Raw genomic sequence first — 19,891 nt, 5'->3', positions numbered from 1 at the left:
ATTCTTAGAAAATCCATAAAAAGTGAAAAAATTACAAAATTAACTTCGGAGTCTTGGCCAAACATAAGGAACCATTTTTTAACAAACAATGATTTTTCATATTTTTGTATTTTTAATATTTTTCGAAAATAGAAAAAATACTTGAAAAAATGGGGGAAAATAGCATTCAAGACCGTAAAAATACACAAAAATAGTTGATATTTTTCTTTAGTTTCCCTTATTATTTTGGCCTCTTAAAATTTGAAAAATTCACTTAGGGACCTTATGTCTCTTCATTGAATATAGTCTTAAATTGGCCCAAAAATTACATTTCGAGTCATTTTAGTTGATTTTTTTTTTAACTTTTTAGAGTCATAACATTAGACTTTAGTACCTTGCATTTCATTTCAATCTATATGTTTGGAAAAATTGCACAATTTGACTAAAAGGACCTAAATGCACAAATATTTTTCGATTTAGTCACCGGGTTTTAATTAAAATGTAATTAATCAAAACCTAGGGATCATCATGCCAAAGTAGGACCACTACCCTATAGTTTTTAACCTCCTGAATCGATTGGTGAGGATAGCTTGGACAGATTATACCATTTGGGGTTTGAATTTATCAATTTACTTTTCTAGGTCAAATTAGAAATTTGGGGGTTTCATATAATTCGATACCATTTTTTTTCCCAATCTATGCATTTTCATATAGAATTCATAACCTTGAATCCAATTATGCAATTCAATTTGACTGATTCTATATTTTTGGGGGTCAATTCAACGTTTCTTGGTCACCCGGGTCCGTCGAGTCAACAGGATTTGACCTCGCGATGTGGGCGACCACCTTCTTCTTCCCCAACCATTCCCATGCATTTTAAACAAATTTGCAGTTTGGATTTTGGCGTAGAAATTGACAACCTTCCCAAGCTCGATTGAAGGTAATATGGGAGGGATTTTGTTCGCCGCCTCATCTCGCGTCGATCAAGACTACTTTCACGACCTAAGATCGCCGGACAAGGCTGGGCAGCTCGATCGATGTCGTGGCAACACCCAAATTCAACTTTAACAGCTCGAGCATATTTCGAACCATTCACGTCTAACTTGTGCTCGCCAGAGAATCAAATGGAGTTGGATGGAATCCCGAGTTGTCTCGATGCTATTTGGACCTAATTCCTTGTGAGGTCACGTGCGAACAAAGTTGGTGACCCCTCGTGCAAGTGCAAAATAGATTCAAAGTGGATAAGAAGGAATCCACACGTTGTTGATCGGGAGAGAGGCTCATTTGGTTCACGGACGAAACAGAATAGAGAGAGAAAGAAGCTCTCATCGTCCGCCATTGACAAGAGTTCAAGCTTTGACTATAGATCTTCAACCCGGAAAATCTAGGGCTAATCAAGCTGCCAAACCACTTCAAGAAGCTTGCCAAATCTGCAAGGAGGAGATCGCCACCGGTCTCGCAATCGACGATCTCAAAAGCAATGAGCTGAACTTTCAACCTTCTCACTATGCTCACATGGCATCTCGAGTTTTCGTTGATTTTTTGAGGCATTTTGGTCTTTGAAGTAAGTATACTAAGCACAATCACGTTTTATTTTTGTATCGATTTTGCACGAAAACATCGAGTCAAAACCTCCTCCATAGCTAGGATTGTCGTGACTTGGCCAACGAAATCTGGCAACCTAGAGCTTGATTGGAGCTTCAAGTAAGTGTTCTAAACTCCTTATGGTGCTAATCTATGATTGAATTGCATAGTTATACTCCGGTTTGCGAGTTTGAAGTTGCCATGGCCATATTGGTTTGAGCTTGATTCATGTTCATTTTGTTGATAATTTAGAGTAGATTTCGGATATGTTGTAGAGGACGTTGAGAAGAATTGAATGGGGCCGATTTCGTAGCATTTGGCCCATGTTTGACCGTGGATCGGCGCTAGAGAAGTCTCGGCCGTCCATGCGATGGTTATGCAAGGAAGATGAAGACTAGTCAACATCATTGACTTGGTCAACGTCCGACTTGGCATTGCCAGGATATTATTTTGAAGCATTTTCAAAAATTAAAAATAAAACCCGGATCGTACAATCGATTTTGGGCCTCGTGTCTCAATCTGGGAGTTCTCAGAAATAAAAAATAAAATTTAATCGGACGATCGAGAATTAGTCACGCTGTACAATCGTGGCCATAGGATCTAATATTTAGATCGAACGGCTAAGAGTCGGTCTCCCCGTTCGATTTCAGCCATTAGTTTTATTATGTAGATTGGACAACTTAGATGATAGTCTCCATTCGATCCTGGCCGTTAATCTTAGTATGCTAATCAGAGGACTGTGGCTTAGTCACGTGGGTGAATCTAGACCATGGGATTTATGAATAGAATTGAAAATTCTTGGAAAATAGATAAAAATTAGAAAAATTGGAAAATAATTAAAAAAAAATACAAAAACGGTGTCGTTTAGGCCAACTTGGGACCGATAGGGTCCGGGTTGAGAGTCCGTTTCGCGTGGGTCGGGTCAACCCGATTCGAAAAATATTAAAAAATTCATTAAAAAAATAACAATTTAGAAAATCAATAAAAATTCATAATCCCATGAACTCCCTATGCCACATCCTATGCTACCTTGAGTTCATGGTTTTTGTGTCCGGCTCTTTTGTACCTAGCTTTTTGGAAGATCAATACATACTTACCTTACCAAAAAAAAAATTCATAAAAAATTCCAAAAAAATTAGAAAAATAAGAAAAATTTAGAGAAATTCCCAAAAATACAAAAATGGAAAAATACCACATTCAACTAGCCCAACCCAATTTTGTCGATTTTGGGTTTTCGAGCCTTCTCAAATGACTGTTTGACCCTTCTAGACACTTTGTCTCAAATTTTTTTCGAACCATTCCCGAATTTAAATGGGCTATTCTCTAAGCCTTTAGGGCTATACTAGGCATGTTGTGTGGAGCCGATGCATTTTATCCTCACGTTATGGATTCCTTGATCTGTGCACTTTTATTCATTGATTTTGATTGATAGTGTCGCAACCCTCCTTCCGGCGCGCGGGGGCGAGAGCTAACGAGCCGATCCTTTTTTTTATATGACCCCGGTTGTCAACGGGATTTTTAGATCGCGGGTCTCTCCCAAAACCCATTACTCGAATCGCGATGTGAAGAAAATTTTATCGAGATTGACCTTAGTGTGGTCGGGTGGCATGTACGTAGTGTATGAGGACCTAGGTTGACTAGTGTACCTACGTAAGCTCAAACCCTATTTCAAATTTTCTAAAAAGCAGATCGGCTTTCATCTAGGAAGCTACTCACCGTCCGAGAGGGTGCCATCCGAGGACCTAGGTTGACTAGTGTACCTATAGAAGCTCAAACCCTATTTCAAATTTTCTAAAAAGCAGATCGGCTTTCATCTAGGAAGCTACTCACCGTCCGGGAGGGTGCCATCTGAGGACCTAGGATTACTAGAGAACCTACGTAAGCTCAAACCCTATTTCAAATTTTCTAAAAAAGCGGATCGGTTTTCATCTAGGAAGCTACTCACCGTCCGAGAGGGTGTCATCTGAGGACCTAGGTTGACTAGTGTACCTCTGTGAGCTCAAACCCTATTTCAAATTTTCTAAAAAGCAGATCGGCTTTCATCTAGGAAGCTACTCACCGTCCGAGAGGGTGCCATCCGAGGACCTAGGTTGACTAGTGTACCTACGTAAGCTCAAACCCTATTTCAAATTTTCTAAAAAGCAGATCGGCTTTCATCTAGAAAGCTACTCACCGTCCGAGAGGGTGCCATCTGAGGACCTAGGTTGACTAGTGTACCTACAGAAGCTCAAACCCTATTTCAAATTTTCTAAAATTGAGGATCCGAGGACTTGGGGACGCCGTAAGACCCGCAGAAAATCCAAGTTAATCAAATCTTTAAAATGTAACTTTTCCGAGGATTTGGGGTCACCAAGGAACCCGCAGAAAGTTCAATCAAACATCATTAAAATGACAATCTCAAGTTCTGGAGAGGAACTCAAGAATTACAAACAAATTTTCAAAGTGTATTTGTGAAGGAAATGTGTCTAATCACAAGCTCAAATTTCCACTGAGGATGGATTTTGAATGACACATCCCGAGGGTTCTTCAAAAAAGGTTGTCTTAAAAGTTTTTCAAAATGGTTTTCCTTCATCCAAGAGGGCTTCTCACCATTTGGGAAGGCTTTTCTTGAAATTCCAATCTGCTCATAGAAAACCTAACCTTGAGGTTTCGGGATCATTCGAGATGTATACAATCCGACTAATCAAAGAAGGCATTTTAAAAGGGACCGTAATTCGTGTCAGGTCAAAGGCTTATCAAAGGATATTCATTTTGAGGCTTAGAAATGAACCTTGATCGATAATAGCTTATTCGGGTTTACAAGTCAAGTACCCCGAAGACATGATAAGACAGGATTGTACTTACCTCTTTAAGTGGTAGCTTCCCGTATGATTTCTTGCGTCAACCCGAAACACCTCTTAGATCAGAAAAGTTTTGGTGACAGGTTGTATCTTGGCTTAAGGTGGGCTCTTTAAGAATGACCATATTTTCAAAGAGGGGTGAACTTTGGTGATCACCTTGACATTTTTCCAACTTTTATTTGCTTTCTTTGCAATAGATTCATGGTCATCCATTTTTCAATTGATTTTGAGGATTGTCCTCTTTTCATCTTGATGATTTTCCTTTAGGATCTACCCCTTTTTGGGATGCTCTTTTCATGGGCTTTGGCCTTGCTTTTACCAGGCACTTTGCTTTTTTCTAGCCTTTTTATTTCTCATCATTTTTTGCATTGATCGGCTCTTTTGGAGACCAAGATCAAAATGCTTCCGACCATGCTTTTGACTCATTGCTGGTAATTCCTTTGTTTGCCCCATGCGTGGGAGGTGATCACCATCAAGGGTTTAGAAATGAATATTCAAAGGCTCAAATTGGCTCTTCAAAGGGTAAATGTTTGGGGGTATAAAAATGAAGTGCTTTTCTTCACTTTGAGGTGTTCCGAGTCTTTGCTAGAAATCACCTGAAGTTATCACAAAAAGATTGATACAGGTTAGCACAATAAAGTCTTACCCGATCTTTTCTCCAAGGAATCATCCAATGAACCTCCAAATATGCCATAGTGTGGGGTGGTTCTTGACAGGGTTATATTCATAAAACTCTCCATTTTTGGCTCAGAGTGGTTATCAAGGGATATAAATGTGTATGGATAATTTTGAAATGGAAATGTCTTTCATCATTTCAATCCATGTAATCACCGCGAATGATCCCTACGTCCCGAGGTTAAGCTCTTTTGCTCTATCACTCTCACTCATCACTCCAGTGTATCCGGGACGTGTTTAAGGACAATGCTTGCCTCTTTTCATTTGAAGGATCACTCTTTCGAAAAGCTTTCAAAACATGCCCTTTTGTAGAAAGCCGAGGCGTTTTCATCAAAATTCATCATTCGCAAAAATTTTCATCAAAAAGGGTATTCAAAAGATGTTTCTGAAATTTGAAAGGAATGTCTCTTTGAAAGGGCCTTGTGGCTTTATAAATCCAAGTTTTTCAATTTCAAGCACGACGGTGTATGGAAATACTTTGTAAAAGAGGAGAACCTCAAACCTGTCTTCTTCAAATATTGACTTCTGTCCCCTGTAAAAACAAAAGGAAACGATCAGTTCAAGATATTCAAAATTTCAAATTCCGAAGCGATTTCTTCTTGTCTCCTTCGGATGTTGACTCCCGTTTCCCGTAAAAACAAAGGGAATCAATCAGTTAAAGATATTCAAAATTTCAAATTCCGAAGCGATTTCTTCTTGTCTCCTTCGGATGTTGACTCCCGTCTCCCGTAAAAAACAAAAAGGAAACGATCGATTAAAAATGTTCAAAATTTCAAATCCCGAAGCGACTTCCTCTTGTCTTCTTCGGATGTGTTGACTCCCGTTTCCCGTAAAAACAAAAGGAAACAATCAATCAAAGATATTCAAAATTTTAAATTCCAAAGGTGACTTCCCTGTTTGATTCATGGCTCAGTAGGATTCTTCATGACTCCCAGTCCACCTACAAAATACCAACATATGTAAATGCATGTATGCAAATGTCATGCGAGTGCAAAACTTTATGTGACTCGGATCTGCTCATCAATCGCTTTGAAGCTCAATTTTATTTCAAGGATAGTATCTCTTCACGACGTCCGCATTTACTGGACTTGCCAACTCTTCCCCATCCATGTTTACAAGTATAAGAGCTCCCCCGGATAAGACCTTCCGAATCACGTAGGGGCCTTCATAATTTGGCATGAATTTGCCTCCCGGATGTTGAGCATTTGGGAGCATTTTCTTCATAATCAGCATCCCCGCTTCAAAATTTTTAGGCTTGACCTTCTTATTAAAAGCCCCGGCTACTTTCTTCCGGTAGCTTTGACCATGGCGGATAGCCTTTAATCGCTTTTCATCAATCAGATTTAATTGTTCATGCCTCTCGCGGTTCCACTCATCTTCCGTGAATTCAACTTGAGACAGAATCCTTAAAGAGGGGATTTCCATCTCTACCGGTAGGACTGCTTCCATACCATATACCAAAGAGTAGGGAGTTGCCCCGGTTGAAGTACGAATCGAAGTTCGGTAGGCTATGAGAGCATATTGCAATCTCTCATGCCAATCTCGATATTTCTCGCCAGTTTTAGCCAATATCTTCTTGATGTTCTTGTTTGCCGCTTCCACGCCTCCATTCATTTGCGGGCGGTAAGGTGAAGAATTAAGGTGTCGTACCTTAAATTGTTCCAATAGGTGATCGACTACCTTGTTGTTCAGATTGGAGCCATTGTCTGTAATGATGGCTCTTGGCACTCCATATCTTGAAATGATATCTCTCTTGATGAATTTAGCCACGCCTGTTCGCATAACATTGGCATATGAGCTAGCTTCAATCCATTTGGTGAAATAATCAATAGCCACCATAATAAAGCAATGTCCGTTGGAGGCCTTTGGGTTGATAGGGCCAATCATATCAATTCCCCACATACGTAATGGCCATGGTTCCGACATTTGATGTAGCTCGGTTGGTGGCGCATTTATCCTGTCGCCGTATACCCGACATTGATGACAGGATCTCACATGCTGGTTGCAATCCGACTCGATAGTCATCCAAGAATACCCGAGTCTCATGATCTTCTTGGCGAGGAGGTGACCATTCATATGCGGTCCGCATTCCCCTTCATGAATCTCTTTCATAATGAGATTTGCTTCTTTGGAATTTACGCACCTCGCGAGGATCGAGTCAAAGGACCTCTTATATAGGATCCGTCCGCCGAGGAAGAATTTAGATGCCATCTTACTTATGTACTTTTTATCTTCCGGTTGACTATCCCGTGGGAATTCGCCGTTCAGCAAATAATTCTTAATGTCATGATACCACGGTTCTTCATCAAGTTCTTCTTCAATGACCATGCAGTATGCATGTTGCTCCAAGATGTCAATCCTTAATGGCTCTATCTCAAGGCCATTTTGCACTTGTAACATGGCTGATAATGTGGCCAGAGCATCCGCGAAGTGATTCCGAGTTCTTGGCGGATATTCAAAAGTGATCTCCTCAAAATGTTGGATCGGCTCTTCGAGATACTTATGATAAGGGATAAGCTTGGGATCCTTCGTTTTCCACTCCCCTTGGGTTTGTAAAATAATCAACATGGAATCTCCATATACCAATAGCTTCTTTACCTTTAATGAGATGGCCAATTGTAATTCTAGTATGCAGGCTTCATATTCAGAAATGTTATTGGTGCACGGAAACACCAATTTAGCTGAAACCGTATAATGTTGATCTTCGGGGGATATCAGAACCGCCCATGCACCTGATCTAGTGAGGTTCATTGCGCCGTCAAAGTACATTGTCCATTTGTCTTCAGATATGTTCGAATTTGACCTCCCTTGTTTTGCTCAAAACGTCTTTAGGAGGATTCTCGGCTAGCATGTCAAGAATTGCTCTTCCCTTGACGGACTTTTGGGGAGAGGTTTTGATATCAAACTCTGAAAGTAGTATTTGCCATTTAGCCATCTTTCCTAACAATATTGGTTTCTTCAAAAGGTACTTGATAGGGTCATTTTCAGTGACCGGTTCTATATGATAATGCAGCATATATTGCCTCAATCTGTGGAGGACCCGCACCAATGCTACGCAAGTTCTTTCCACTGCTGGGTATTTGGCTTCAGATGTTGTGAACTTTTTGCTCAAATAGTATATGGCCCGTTCTTTACGATCCTTGGGGTTAGTTTGGGCAAGTAAAGCTCCCAAGGATTCGTCATTAACCGTCAGATATAAAGTTAAAGGAACGTTAGGGATAGGAGGTACCAATACTGGAGGTTGTACCGGATATTCCTTGATCTTCTCAAATGCTTGTTGACATTCTGCATCCCATTTGACCTTTGCACCTTTCTTCAGGAGCTTGAAAAAGGGTTTCATTGTTTCTGACAGTTGGGATATGAATCTGGATATATAATTCAATCTTCCAAGTAGCCCCCTTGTCGCGACCCTCCTCCGTCGGATCGACAAAAGAATATCCCGGCGGGGGCGAACAGGGTTAACGAGCCGATCCCCCCTTTTTACTTTTTTTTTTATGGGATCGCGGGTCCCTCCCAAGACCCATTACTCGAATCGCGATGTCGGGTAAAATTTATAAAATATTGAAATTGACCTTGTGTGGTCGGGTGGCATGTGTGAAGTGTACATGCAATTTGGAGTCACCACCGATCGATTTATTGGAAGGTACGATCGGAAAACCTTACCGAGCGGTCGGGAGAAACCGTTCGGTTCCGCGAAAACCCGAGATTTTGGGTCCGGGGACTTGGTTACGCCAAATTTTATATTTGACGCCCTTTCGGTTACCGATGTTGATTGTTTTTCTAACCTAAGAATTCATACGGATGTAATATCGAGTGAGGTAGGCCCTAACAATTCTAAGTTTTCATGCAGGTGGGAATTTTCTATCATAATCAATCACAATCAAAAAAATAATGCGCAATCAAAAATCATTACAAGCAATCAAATCAATCAATCAAAGTTTGACATGTCTAAAATGGCCCTATCGACCCACACAAAAAATCGAATTTGGGTTTCGGGGTGGTTTGGTGAAAATTTGGGGCGAAAGGCCCGAAAGGGTAGAATGGTCATTTTTGGGAGTTCGGGACCCGAAAATCACAAAATTGGGGTCGGGCCAGTTGAATGTGGCCATTTCCCATTTTTTGGTGATTTTCTTGAATTTTTCTATTTTTTTTTATTTTTTTGGATTTTTTATTTTTTATTTTTTTAAAATATTGGGAATTTTCCGGATCGAAATTAATCGACCCTCGAAGTCTCAAAATTTTCGATCCAGACTTTATGAGTCCCGAATCGATCTAGGAATTTTTAGAAATTTTTTGTGAAAATCCGGGAATTTTTATGAATTTTCTAAGTATTTTGCAATTTTTTTGGATTTTTTTGGAAATTTCTTTTTTATTTTTTATTATTTTTTATTAAAGAACCGGGTCGGGTCAAACCGGTCAACTGCCGGTCAACCCGGTCCGACCGCCTTGGACTCGCCCGCGATACCTAAAACGGCGCCGTTCCTATTTAAACTATTTATTATTTATTATTTTTTGTTTTTGTTTTTGTTTTTTTATTTTTTCTAATACGTTTTCTAATATCCGAATATATATACAAAAACGATGGACGGCCGAGATCAATTCCTAGATCAATCTCAGCCGTCCGAACGCCTACGATCAAAACGACGTCGCCTTGGTCTATACTCCCGAAACGACGCCGCAACGCTTGAATCAAGTGGACGGCCACGATTAAACCTTAAACCCGATCTAGACCGTCCATCCACTCATGGTCAAAACGACAACGCTTCGGTTAATACACCGAACGGCTGCGATTAATCCTAGGTCCGATCTCGGCCGTCCGTTCTAGATCCGCCCTAAACGACGACGCTTCAATTAGTATATTGAACGGCTGCGATTAATCCTAGCTTATATCCTAGCCGTTCGTTCCTGATCTACCTAAAACGACGTCGCAACATCTACACCGAACGGCACCGTTTTCGCGTTTTTTATTTTCTACCTAATATAAACTAATTATCTAATATCTAAAAAAAAAAAAAAGAGCGATCCAACGGCCGAGAATCAAACCTACCTAATTATCTCGGTGTTGGATCCGAGCCCGGCCGGCTCGCTCGCGCCAACGGCCGAGCCGATCGGACTCCACTGGACCAATCCTATCACGACACCTAAGCACGCTGACCAACTTTGATCGCCACGTCATCGTCGTCTTCTTCGCGGCGACGACACGAAACGGACGGCCGAGGCTTCCCGGCGAGATCCGACGGTGAAACCTCGGCCGATCAACCCCAAACCTACACCAAACTATTCCTAATGATCTCCCGGATTAACATACTAAAGAATCAAAACATTTCAACGGCTAAATCACAAGAAATAAGCCATATACAAATACGGCATCTCAAACTTCAATCATGCAATATCGAGCATAACAATGCAATCAAAGCTTCAGGTACTATAATATCAAGTTAAGGACACTTACCTCGGACTCCGAGCCGAGCCGGCGTTGCCGGATTTGTCGGCCGAAGATCGGCCGAACCGAGAAATGTTGGAGGTTTGATTCGGGTGACTCGGGCGAAATCAATGCGAAAAAAGGATGCGATGATGGTCGTGGATGCACAAGGATAAAAAGGCACAAATTAATTGTAAAAATCGTGCTCGCAGAAGTGATATGCCATGATCGCACCGTGAGGAAACCGAAGCTCGACTCACCCGATTTGGACGTTTCAAGCGGTGCAGAGCTGGTGCGATCGAATCGTCCGAGCTTGGAGGAAGTTCCGGTGACGATCCACCGCGCCGATTTGGCCTGGATTGGCCGGACCGAAGTACTTGCGGACTTGTTCGAAGCTCCGGCGATGGAAGCCACTCGAGAGCTTCTCTCTCTATCTATCTCACTCTCTCTATTCGGTTGGATCTCGCGAGCACAATGAGCCTCTTCTCTCGTTCTAGAACCATCCCAGCCTTTTATACTGCGTTTTCAAAATTTGCGCGCGACCGGGAGGTTGAGTCGGTGACGTCCTCACGTGTTGATCACGTGGCTTTTGGTCACCGGACGGTGACGGAATCGGTTATGATTCCGTCAACGTCCGTTCGACACTCGGGCGAGCGCGAATGAGCAAGAATTTGACTCTAATTCGAAGATGTTGACTTCTCGGATTGCCGCGCCTTTGACCGGCGATTTCGCCGTGCTCCGGCGACGGCTAGTCGCGCCGGAGGTGGCGATCGACGGAGCCCGACTTGAATATTAAAACCCCCACATCAATTGGCTCAATTGGTGTCGATTTGGACTTCAATTTGAGGGTTGAATTTCATCTCGCAAACCTGCAAAATGCACAATTCAGTTGGGGACGACGACACTGCTCGGGACCGGTCTAGCCGGTCCGACCGGCGGCCAGACCGGTCCGAACCGGTTCAGATAGTGAATCTCACGCAATTTTCAAAATTAAACAAAATTGGTTGGGAATTTTTGCAATTAAACTTCAAAATTGAACTTAGGACCCTGGATATTATCTAAAAAAGTGGTTTTGCCCAAAATTTCCCATCAATTTACATGAAAACCCCAAATTTTTTAACTTGCCCAAATTAGGGAAATGTTCAATTGGATGTCAATTTGACCAAATTGGACTACGAGACCTATGCCAATTGATTTGAAATGTATGAAAACATAGGGGAACGGTCCAATTTTACCATGAAAGTCCCTCAATTAAAAGTAATTTCAAAATTGGGCAAATTGACGGACTAAATTGCAAACATTTTGGGGATTTGGCCTAATTCGTGCAATTCTTGCAATTGTGGGTGTAATTGATCAAATTGAAGTTCAAAGGGGCTGCAATTGAATGTCTAGACTTAAAATGTGCAAAAATTGCAAATAAAAAGACTCAATTGGTATTTTTTATGCAAATTCAACCTTTGGCATTGTGAAGAAACACCTAAAATTGAACTTAATTTTCAATTTTTCTTGAGGTCAATATGGAAAGGGAATTAAAAGAGAAATATTGGACATTTTTCTGTATTTTTGTGACCTCGAAAAGTATTTTTTTATGAATTTTCAAGTATTTTCCTATTTTCCGAAAATATTAAAAAAAATGCGAAAAATATGAAAAATTATTTTTTGTTCTAAATTGGTTCCTTAAGCTTGGCCAAGGCTTCCAATGTTGATTTTTTAATTTTTTAATTTTTTTGTGAATTTTTAGTGAATTTTGGAAAATAAACTAAAGGAAAACCGACTAAAAATTCGGGTGTCAACAACTGCCCCTCTTTGAAAGTAATCTCGGTTAGAGGTTGCTTTCAAAGACAAGGTGACATCTGGATCCTTAATCGACCATGCTTGGGAAAAATCTAAAAAACTAGTCTTGACATCCAATTGCCTTTCCTTCGCCGTCTAAAGCTCTGACTCCGTGGGGAATTATTTCCAATTTATGCTCATTTCATATGAAATAGAGATGAGAAGAGAGAGAGACTTACCCGTAGCTCACCTGTCTATGGTTTGGGATTTGTTGATCCGAGGTTGAAAAGTCGAGTGTACGGAATTACCTGTGGACGGTTTGGCGCGATTTTGCAATGGTCGGCGTCCGTCTAGTGTCGAGTGGTGATTTGAAGATTTGTGGGGAAGGTTCACCCTTGTAACAAAGGGGTTTTACCTATTCAAAATGGGTTTGACTATCCACTAGGGATTCATCATTTAAAAAGGGGCAGATCGGCTTTCATCTCTCCAGCTACTCACCGTCTGAGGGGGAGGTTCACCCTTGTAACAAAGGGGTTTCACCTATTTAAAAGAGATTGGCTATCCTCCATGCGGGGACTCACCATCTAAAAAAGCGGATCGGCTTTCGTCTCTCCAACTACTCACCGTCCGGGGGGGGTTCACCCTTGTAACAAAGGGGTTTCACCTATTTAAAAGAGATTGGCTATCCTCCATGCGGGGACTCACCATCTAAAAAGCGGATCGGCTTTCGTCTCTCCAAATTACTAACCGTCTCGAGGGGGAGGTTCACCCTTGTAACAAAGGGGTTTCACCTAATTAAAAGAGATTGGTTATCCTCCATGCGGGGACTCACCATCTAAAAAGCAGATCGGCTTTCGTCTCTCCAGTGGCTCACCGTCCGAGGGGGGAGGTTCACCCTTGTAACAAAGGGGTTTCACCTATTTAAAAGAGATTGGCTATCCTCCATGGGGGACTCACCATCTAAAAAGCGGATCGGCTTTCGTCTCTCCAGCTACTAACCGTCGAGAGGGAGGTTCACCCTTGTAACAAAGGGGTTTCACCTATTTAAAAGAGATTGGCTATCCTCCATGCGGGGACTCACCATCTAAAAAGCGGATCGACTTTCGTCTCTCCAACTACTAACCGTCCGAGGGGGGAGGTTCACCCTTGTAACAAAGGGGTTTCACCTATTTAAAAGAAATTGGCTATCCTCCATGCGGGGACTCACCATCTAAAAAGCGGATCGGCTTTCGTCTCTCCAGCTACTACTAACCGTCCGAGGGGGGAGGTTCACCCTTGTAACAAAGGGGTTTCACCTATTTAAAAGAGATTGGTTATCCTCCATGCGGGGACTCACCATCTAAAAAAGCGAGATCGGCTTTCGTCTCTCCATCTACTAACCGTCCGAGAGGGTGCCATCCGAGGACCTAGGTTGACTAGTGTACCTACGAGCTCAAACCCTATTTCAAATTTTCTAAAAAGCGGATCGGTTTTCGTCTCTCCAGCTACTAACCGTCCGAGAGGGTGCCATCCGAGGACCTAGGTTAACTAGTGTACCTACGAGCTCAAACCCTATTTCAAATTTTCTAAAAAGCGGATCGGTTTTCGTCTCTCCAGCTACTAACCGTCCGAGAGGGTGCCATCTGAGGACCTAGGTTGACTAGTGTACCTACAGAGCTCAAACCCTATTTCAAATTTTCAAATAAGCAGATCGGTTTTCGTCTCTCCAAATTTACTCACCACGTCCGAGAGGGTGCCATCCGAGGACCTAGGTTGACTAGTGTACCTACAGAGCTCAAACCCTATTTCAAATTTTCAAATAAGCGGATCCGAGGACCCAGGGACGCCAGAAGACCTGCAGAAAATCCAAGTTAATCAAATCTTTAAAATGCAACTTTTCCGAGGATTTGAGGTCACCAGGGAACCCGCAGAAAGTTGAGTCAAATATCATTAGAATGACAATTTTAAGTTCGGGGGAGAAACTTAAGAATTCCAGACAAGTTTTCAAAGTGTATTTGCGAAGGAAATGTATCCAATCACAATTTCAAATTTTTACCGAGGATGGATTCCGAATGACACATCCCGAGTGTTCTACAAAAAAGGTTGTCTTAAAAGTTTTTCAAAAGGGTTTTCCTTCATCCAAGAGGGCTTCTCACCATTTTGGAAAGGCTTTTCTTAAAATTCGAATCTGCTCACGTAAAACCTAACCTTGAGGTTTCGGGATCATTCGAGATGCATACAATCCGACTAATCAGAGAAGGCATTTTAAAGGGACCGTAATTCGGGCCAGGTCAAAAGCTCATCAAAGGATATTTGTTTTGAGGCTTAGAAATGAATTTTGATCCGAAATAGCTTCTTCAGGTCTACAAGTCAAGAACCCCGAAGTCATGATAAGACAGGATCGTACTTACCTCTTTAAGTGGTAGCTTCCCGTATGATTTCTTGCATCGACCTGAAACACCTCTTAGATCAGAAAAGTTTTGGTGACAGGTTGTATTTTAGCTTAAGGTGGGCTCTTTAAGAACGGCCATATTTTCAAAAGAGGGGTAAACTTTGGTGATCACCTTGATATTTTTCCAGCATTCATTTGCTTTTGCAATAAATTCATGACCATTTTTTCTTCAATTGACTTTGAGGATTTTCATCTTTTCATCTTAATGATTTCTCAAACTTTGCCCCTCTTGGGATGCTCTTCATGGGCTTTGGCCTTGCTTTTACCAGGCACTTTGCTTTTTCTAGCCCTTTCATTTCTTGTCATTTTTTTTGCATTGATCGGCTCTTTTGGAGATCAGCATCAAAATTCTTCCAAATTATGCATTTTGACTCATTGCTGGTTATTCCTTTGTTTTGCCCCAGTGTGGGGAGGTGATCACCAACAAGGGTTTAGAAATGAATATTCAATGGCTCAAATTGGCTTTTTCAAAGGGTAAGTGTTTGGGGATATAGAAATGAAATGCTTTTCTTCACTTTGAGGTGTTCCAAGTCTCTACCAGAAATCACCCGAAGCTAATCACAAAAAGATTGATGCAGTCAAGTACAATAAAGTCTTACCCGACCTTTTCTCCAAGAAATCATCCAATGAACCTCCAAATATGCCCCAGTGTGGGGTGGCTCTTGACAGGGTTATATTCAGAAAATTCTCCCTTTTGGCTCGGATTGGTTGTCAAGGGATATAAATGTGTGTGGATAATTTTGAAATGGAAATGCCTTTTCATCATTTCAATCCATGTAATCACCGCGAATGATCCCTACATCCCAAAATTAAGCTCTTTCGCTCTATCACTCTCACTCATCACTCAAGTATATCGGGGACGTGTTTGAGGATAATGTTTGCCTCTTTTCATCCGAAGGGTCATTCTCTTGAAAAACTTTCAAAACATGCCCTTTTTATAGAAACTCAGGGCATTTCATCAAAAATTCATCATTCGCAAAAATCTTCATTGAAAGGGTATTCAAAAGACGTTTCTGAAATCTGAAGGGAATGTCCCTTTGAAAGGGTTTTGTAGCTTCACGAATCCAAAATTTTTTATTTTTTCTTTAAGCATGACAGTGTATGAAAATACTTTGTGAAGGAGGAGGAACTCAAACCCGTCTTCTTCAAATATTGGCTTCCGTTCCCCGTAAAAAACAAAAGGAAACAATCGAGTTCGAGATATTCAAAATTTTAAGTTCAAGCGATTTCTTCCTACCTCCTTCGGATGTCGACTCCCGTTTCCCGTAAAAAACAAAAGGAAACAAATCAGTTAAAGATATTCAAAATTTTAAGTTCCGAAGCAATTTCTTCCTACCTCCTTCGGATGTCAACTTCCGTTTCCCGTAAAAACAAAAGGAAACAAATCAGTTAAAGATATTCAAAATTTTCAAATCCCGGAGCGACTCCTTTCTATCTCCTTCGGATGTCAACTTCCGTTTCTGTAAAAACAAAAGGAAACGATCGCTTAAAGATGTTCAAAATCTGTAATCCAAAATACCGGATAACTTCCCTGTTTTGATCGGTTGCTCTGCAAAGTTCTTCATGATTCCCAGTCCACCTACAAAATACAGACATATGCAAATGCATATATGCAAATGTCATGCGAATGCAAAATCTTATGTGACTCGGATCTGTCCATCAATTGTTCTCAAACTCAATTTATTTCAAGGAAAATATCTCTTCACGGCATCCGAATTTACTGGACTTGCCAATTCTTCTCCGTCCATGTTTACAAGTATAAGAGCTCCCCCGGATAAGACTTTCCGAATCACGTAGGGGCCTTCATAATTTGGCGTAAATTTGCCTCCCGGGTGTTGTGCATTTGGGAGTATTTTCTTCACAACTAGCATCCCTGTTTCAAAATTTACGGGCTTGACCTTCTTGTTAAAAGCTCTGGCCACTTTCTTCCGGTAGCTCTGACCATGACAGATAGCCCTTAATCGTCTTTCATCAATCAAATTTAACTGTTCATGTCTCTGCCGGTTCCACTCCTCTTCCGTGAGCTCTACTTGAGACGGAATCCTTAAAGAGGGGATTTCCACCTCTACCGGTAGGATCGCTTTCATACCGTATACTAAAGAGTAGGGAGTTGCCCCGGTTGAAGTACGAATTGAAGTTCGGTAGGCCATGAGAGCATATGGCAATCTTTCGTGCCAATCTCGATATTTCTCGCCAGCTTTGGCCAATATCTTCTTGATGTTCTTGTTTGCCGCTTCCACAGCTCCATTCATTTGTGGGCGGTAAGGTGAAGAATTAAGGTGTCGTACCTTAAATTGTTCCAATAGTTGATCGACAACCTTGTTGTTCAAATTTGAGCCATTGTCTGTAATGATGGCTCTTGGCACTCCATATCTTGAAATAATATCTCGCTTGATAAACTTAGCCACACTATTCGCGGTGACATTGGCATATGAGCTGGCTTCAATCCATTTGGTGAAGTAGTCAATAGCCACCAAAATAAAGCGATGTTCGTTTGAGGCCTTTGGGTTGATAGGGCCAATCATCTCAATTCCCCACATGCAGAATGGCCATGGCTCTGACATTTGATGTAGCTCGGTTGGCGGCACATTTATTTTGTCGCCGTATACCCGACATTGATGACAGGATCTAACATGCTGGTTGCAATCCGACTCGATAGTCATCCAAGAATATCCAAGTCTCATGATCTTCTTAGCGAGAAGGTGACCATTCATATGCGGCCCGCACTCTCCTTCATGAATCTCTTTCATAATGAGATTTGCTTCTTTGGAATTCACGCACCTCGGCGGGATCGAGTCAAAGGATCTCTTGTATAGGATCTATCCGCTGAGGAAAAATTTAGATGCCATCTTGCTTATGTACTTTTTATCTTCCGGTTGACTCGTCCCGCGGGAATTCACCCTTCAAGTAGGTAATTCTTGATGTCATGATACCACGGTTCTTCATCGGGTTCTTCTTCAATGACCATGCAAGATGCAGGTTGCTCCAAGATATCAATCCTTAATGGCTCTATCTCAAGACCATTTTGCACTTGTAACGTGGCTGATAAAGTGGCCAGAGCATCTGCGAAGTGATTCCGAGTTCTTGGCGTATATTCGAAAGTGATCTCTTCAAAATGCTGGATCGGCTCCTCGAGGTACTTATGATAAGGAATAAGCTTGGGATCCTTTGTCTTCCACTCCCCTTGAGTTTGTAAAATGATTAGCATGGAATCTCCATATACCAAGTAGCTTCTTCACCTTTAATGAGATGGCCAATTGTAATCCTAGTATGCGAGCTTCATATTCGAAATGTTGTTGGTGCGGGGAATACCAACTTGGCTGAAACTCGGATAATGTTGATCTTCGAGGGGATACCAAAATCGCCCAAAGGCGATCCAAGTGAGGTTCACTGCACCGTCAAAGTACATTGTCCATTTGTCTTCAGATATATTCAGGATTTGACCTCCCTTGTTTTGCTCTGAAACGTCCTTAGGAGGGTTCTCAACTAGCATATCAGCAATTGCTCTTCCTTTGACAGACTTTTGGGGAGAGATTTTGATATCAAACTCTGAAAGCAATATTTGCCATTTAGCCATCTTTCCTAGCAATGTTGGCTTCTCCAAAAGGTATTTGATAGGGTCATTTTCAGTGACCGGTTCTATATGATAGTGCAGCGTATACTGCCTCAATCTGTGGAGGACCCAAACCAATGCTACGCAAGTCCTTTCCACTACCGGGTACTTGGCTTCAGATGTTGTAAACTTTTTGTTCAAATAATATATGGCTCGCTCTTTACGATCCTTGGGGTTAGTTTGGGCAAGTAAAGCTCCTAGGGATTCATCATTAACCGTCAGATATAGGGTTAGAGGAATATTAGAGATAGGAGGTACCAAGACTCGAGGTCGTACCAAATATTCCTTGATCTTCTCAAATGCTTGTTGACATTCCGTATCCCATTTGACCTTCGCACCTTTCTTTAGCAACTTGAAGAAGGGTTTTGCCGTTTCTGACGGTTGGGATATGAATCTGGATATATAATTCAATCTTCCCAGTATACCCCTTACTTCTTTGACAAGAGAGGGAGTCCCTATTTCCCATATAGCTTTGATCTTGGAAGGGTCAATTTCAATACCACGATCGCTCACCACAAACCCTAGCGGTTTTCCGGATCTTGCGCCACATACGCATTTTGCCGGATTCAACCTAAGCTTATACTTTCTCAATCGATCAAATAACTTCTTCAGCACTTTAACATGGTCTTCTCCAGGCTTGGACTTGGCAATCATATCATCCACATAGACCTCGATCTCCTTATGTATCATATCATGAAAAAGGGTCACCATAGCCCTTTGATATGTTGCCCCCGCATTCTTCAATCCAAAGGGCATTACCTTGTAAATGTAAGGTTCCCCATTGTGTAATGAATGAGGTCTTGATTTTATCTTCTTCCTTCAACATAATCTGATTATATCCCGAGAATCCATCCATAAAGGAGAATAATTCAAAGCCCGCGCATCGTCGACAAGTACATCAATGTGCGGTAAGGGAAAATCATCTTTGGGACTAGCTTTGTTCAAGTCCCGATAATCCACGCATATTCTAATTCTCCCATCTTTTTTCTTAACTGGTACGATGTTGGCGACCCAATCAGCATATGGGACAGCCTCGATAAATCCAACCTTAAGGAGCTTCATCATCTCTTCCTTGATTTTATCCGCGAGTTCGGGATTCATTCTTCCGGGCGATTGATTTATTGGCGTGCAAGAAGGATCTGTGGGCAAAGCATGCTCCACAATTTCACGATCTAGACCCGGCATGTCGGCATATGACCAGGCAAAGATATCTTGATATTCTTTAAGTAATGCCGTCATTCTTAAAACATCTGCTGCAGACAAGTGTCCTCCTATTTTCACTTCCTTAACGCAATCGAATCCCCCAAATTAATAGTGATAGGTTCTTCAGAAATAGGAGGCTTAGATTCTTCGAAACAATCCCATTCTTTTTTGATATCGCTCACATCAACCTCGTCTATTTCAACTTCACATGCATAATCATCGAGCTGATCCGAGTCACATATTAACCTGTTATGTATGGGTGGGATGACATGCTTGAAATGCACCATGAAAGGTTAGTATTCAAAGATGATAAAATTGAAGGATGCATGATTTCTATCATGAAAACATTTTTCAAATTTCAATTTTTTTAG

This window comes from Rhodamnia argentea, chromosome 7 (genome assembly GCF_020921035.1).
Source record: "Rhodamnia argentea isolate NSW1041297 chromosome 7, ASM2092103v1, whole genome shotgun sequence".
Taxonomy (NCBI): Eukaryota; Viridiplantae; Streptophyta; class Magnoliopsida; order Myrtales; family Myrtaceae; genus Rhodamnia; species Rhodamnia argentea.
The sequence above is the reverse complement of the archived record's forward strand: the minus strand, read 5'-3'. Positions refer to the sequence as shown.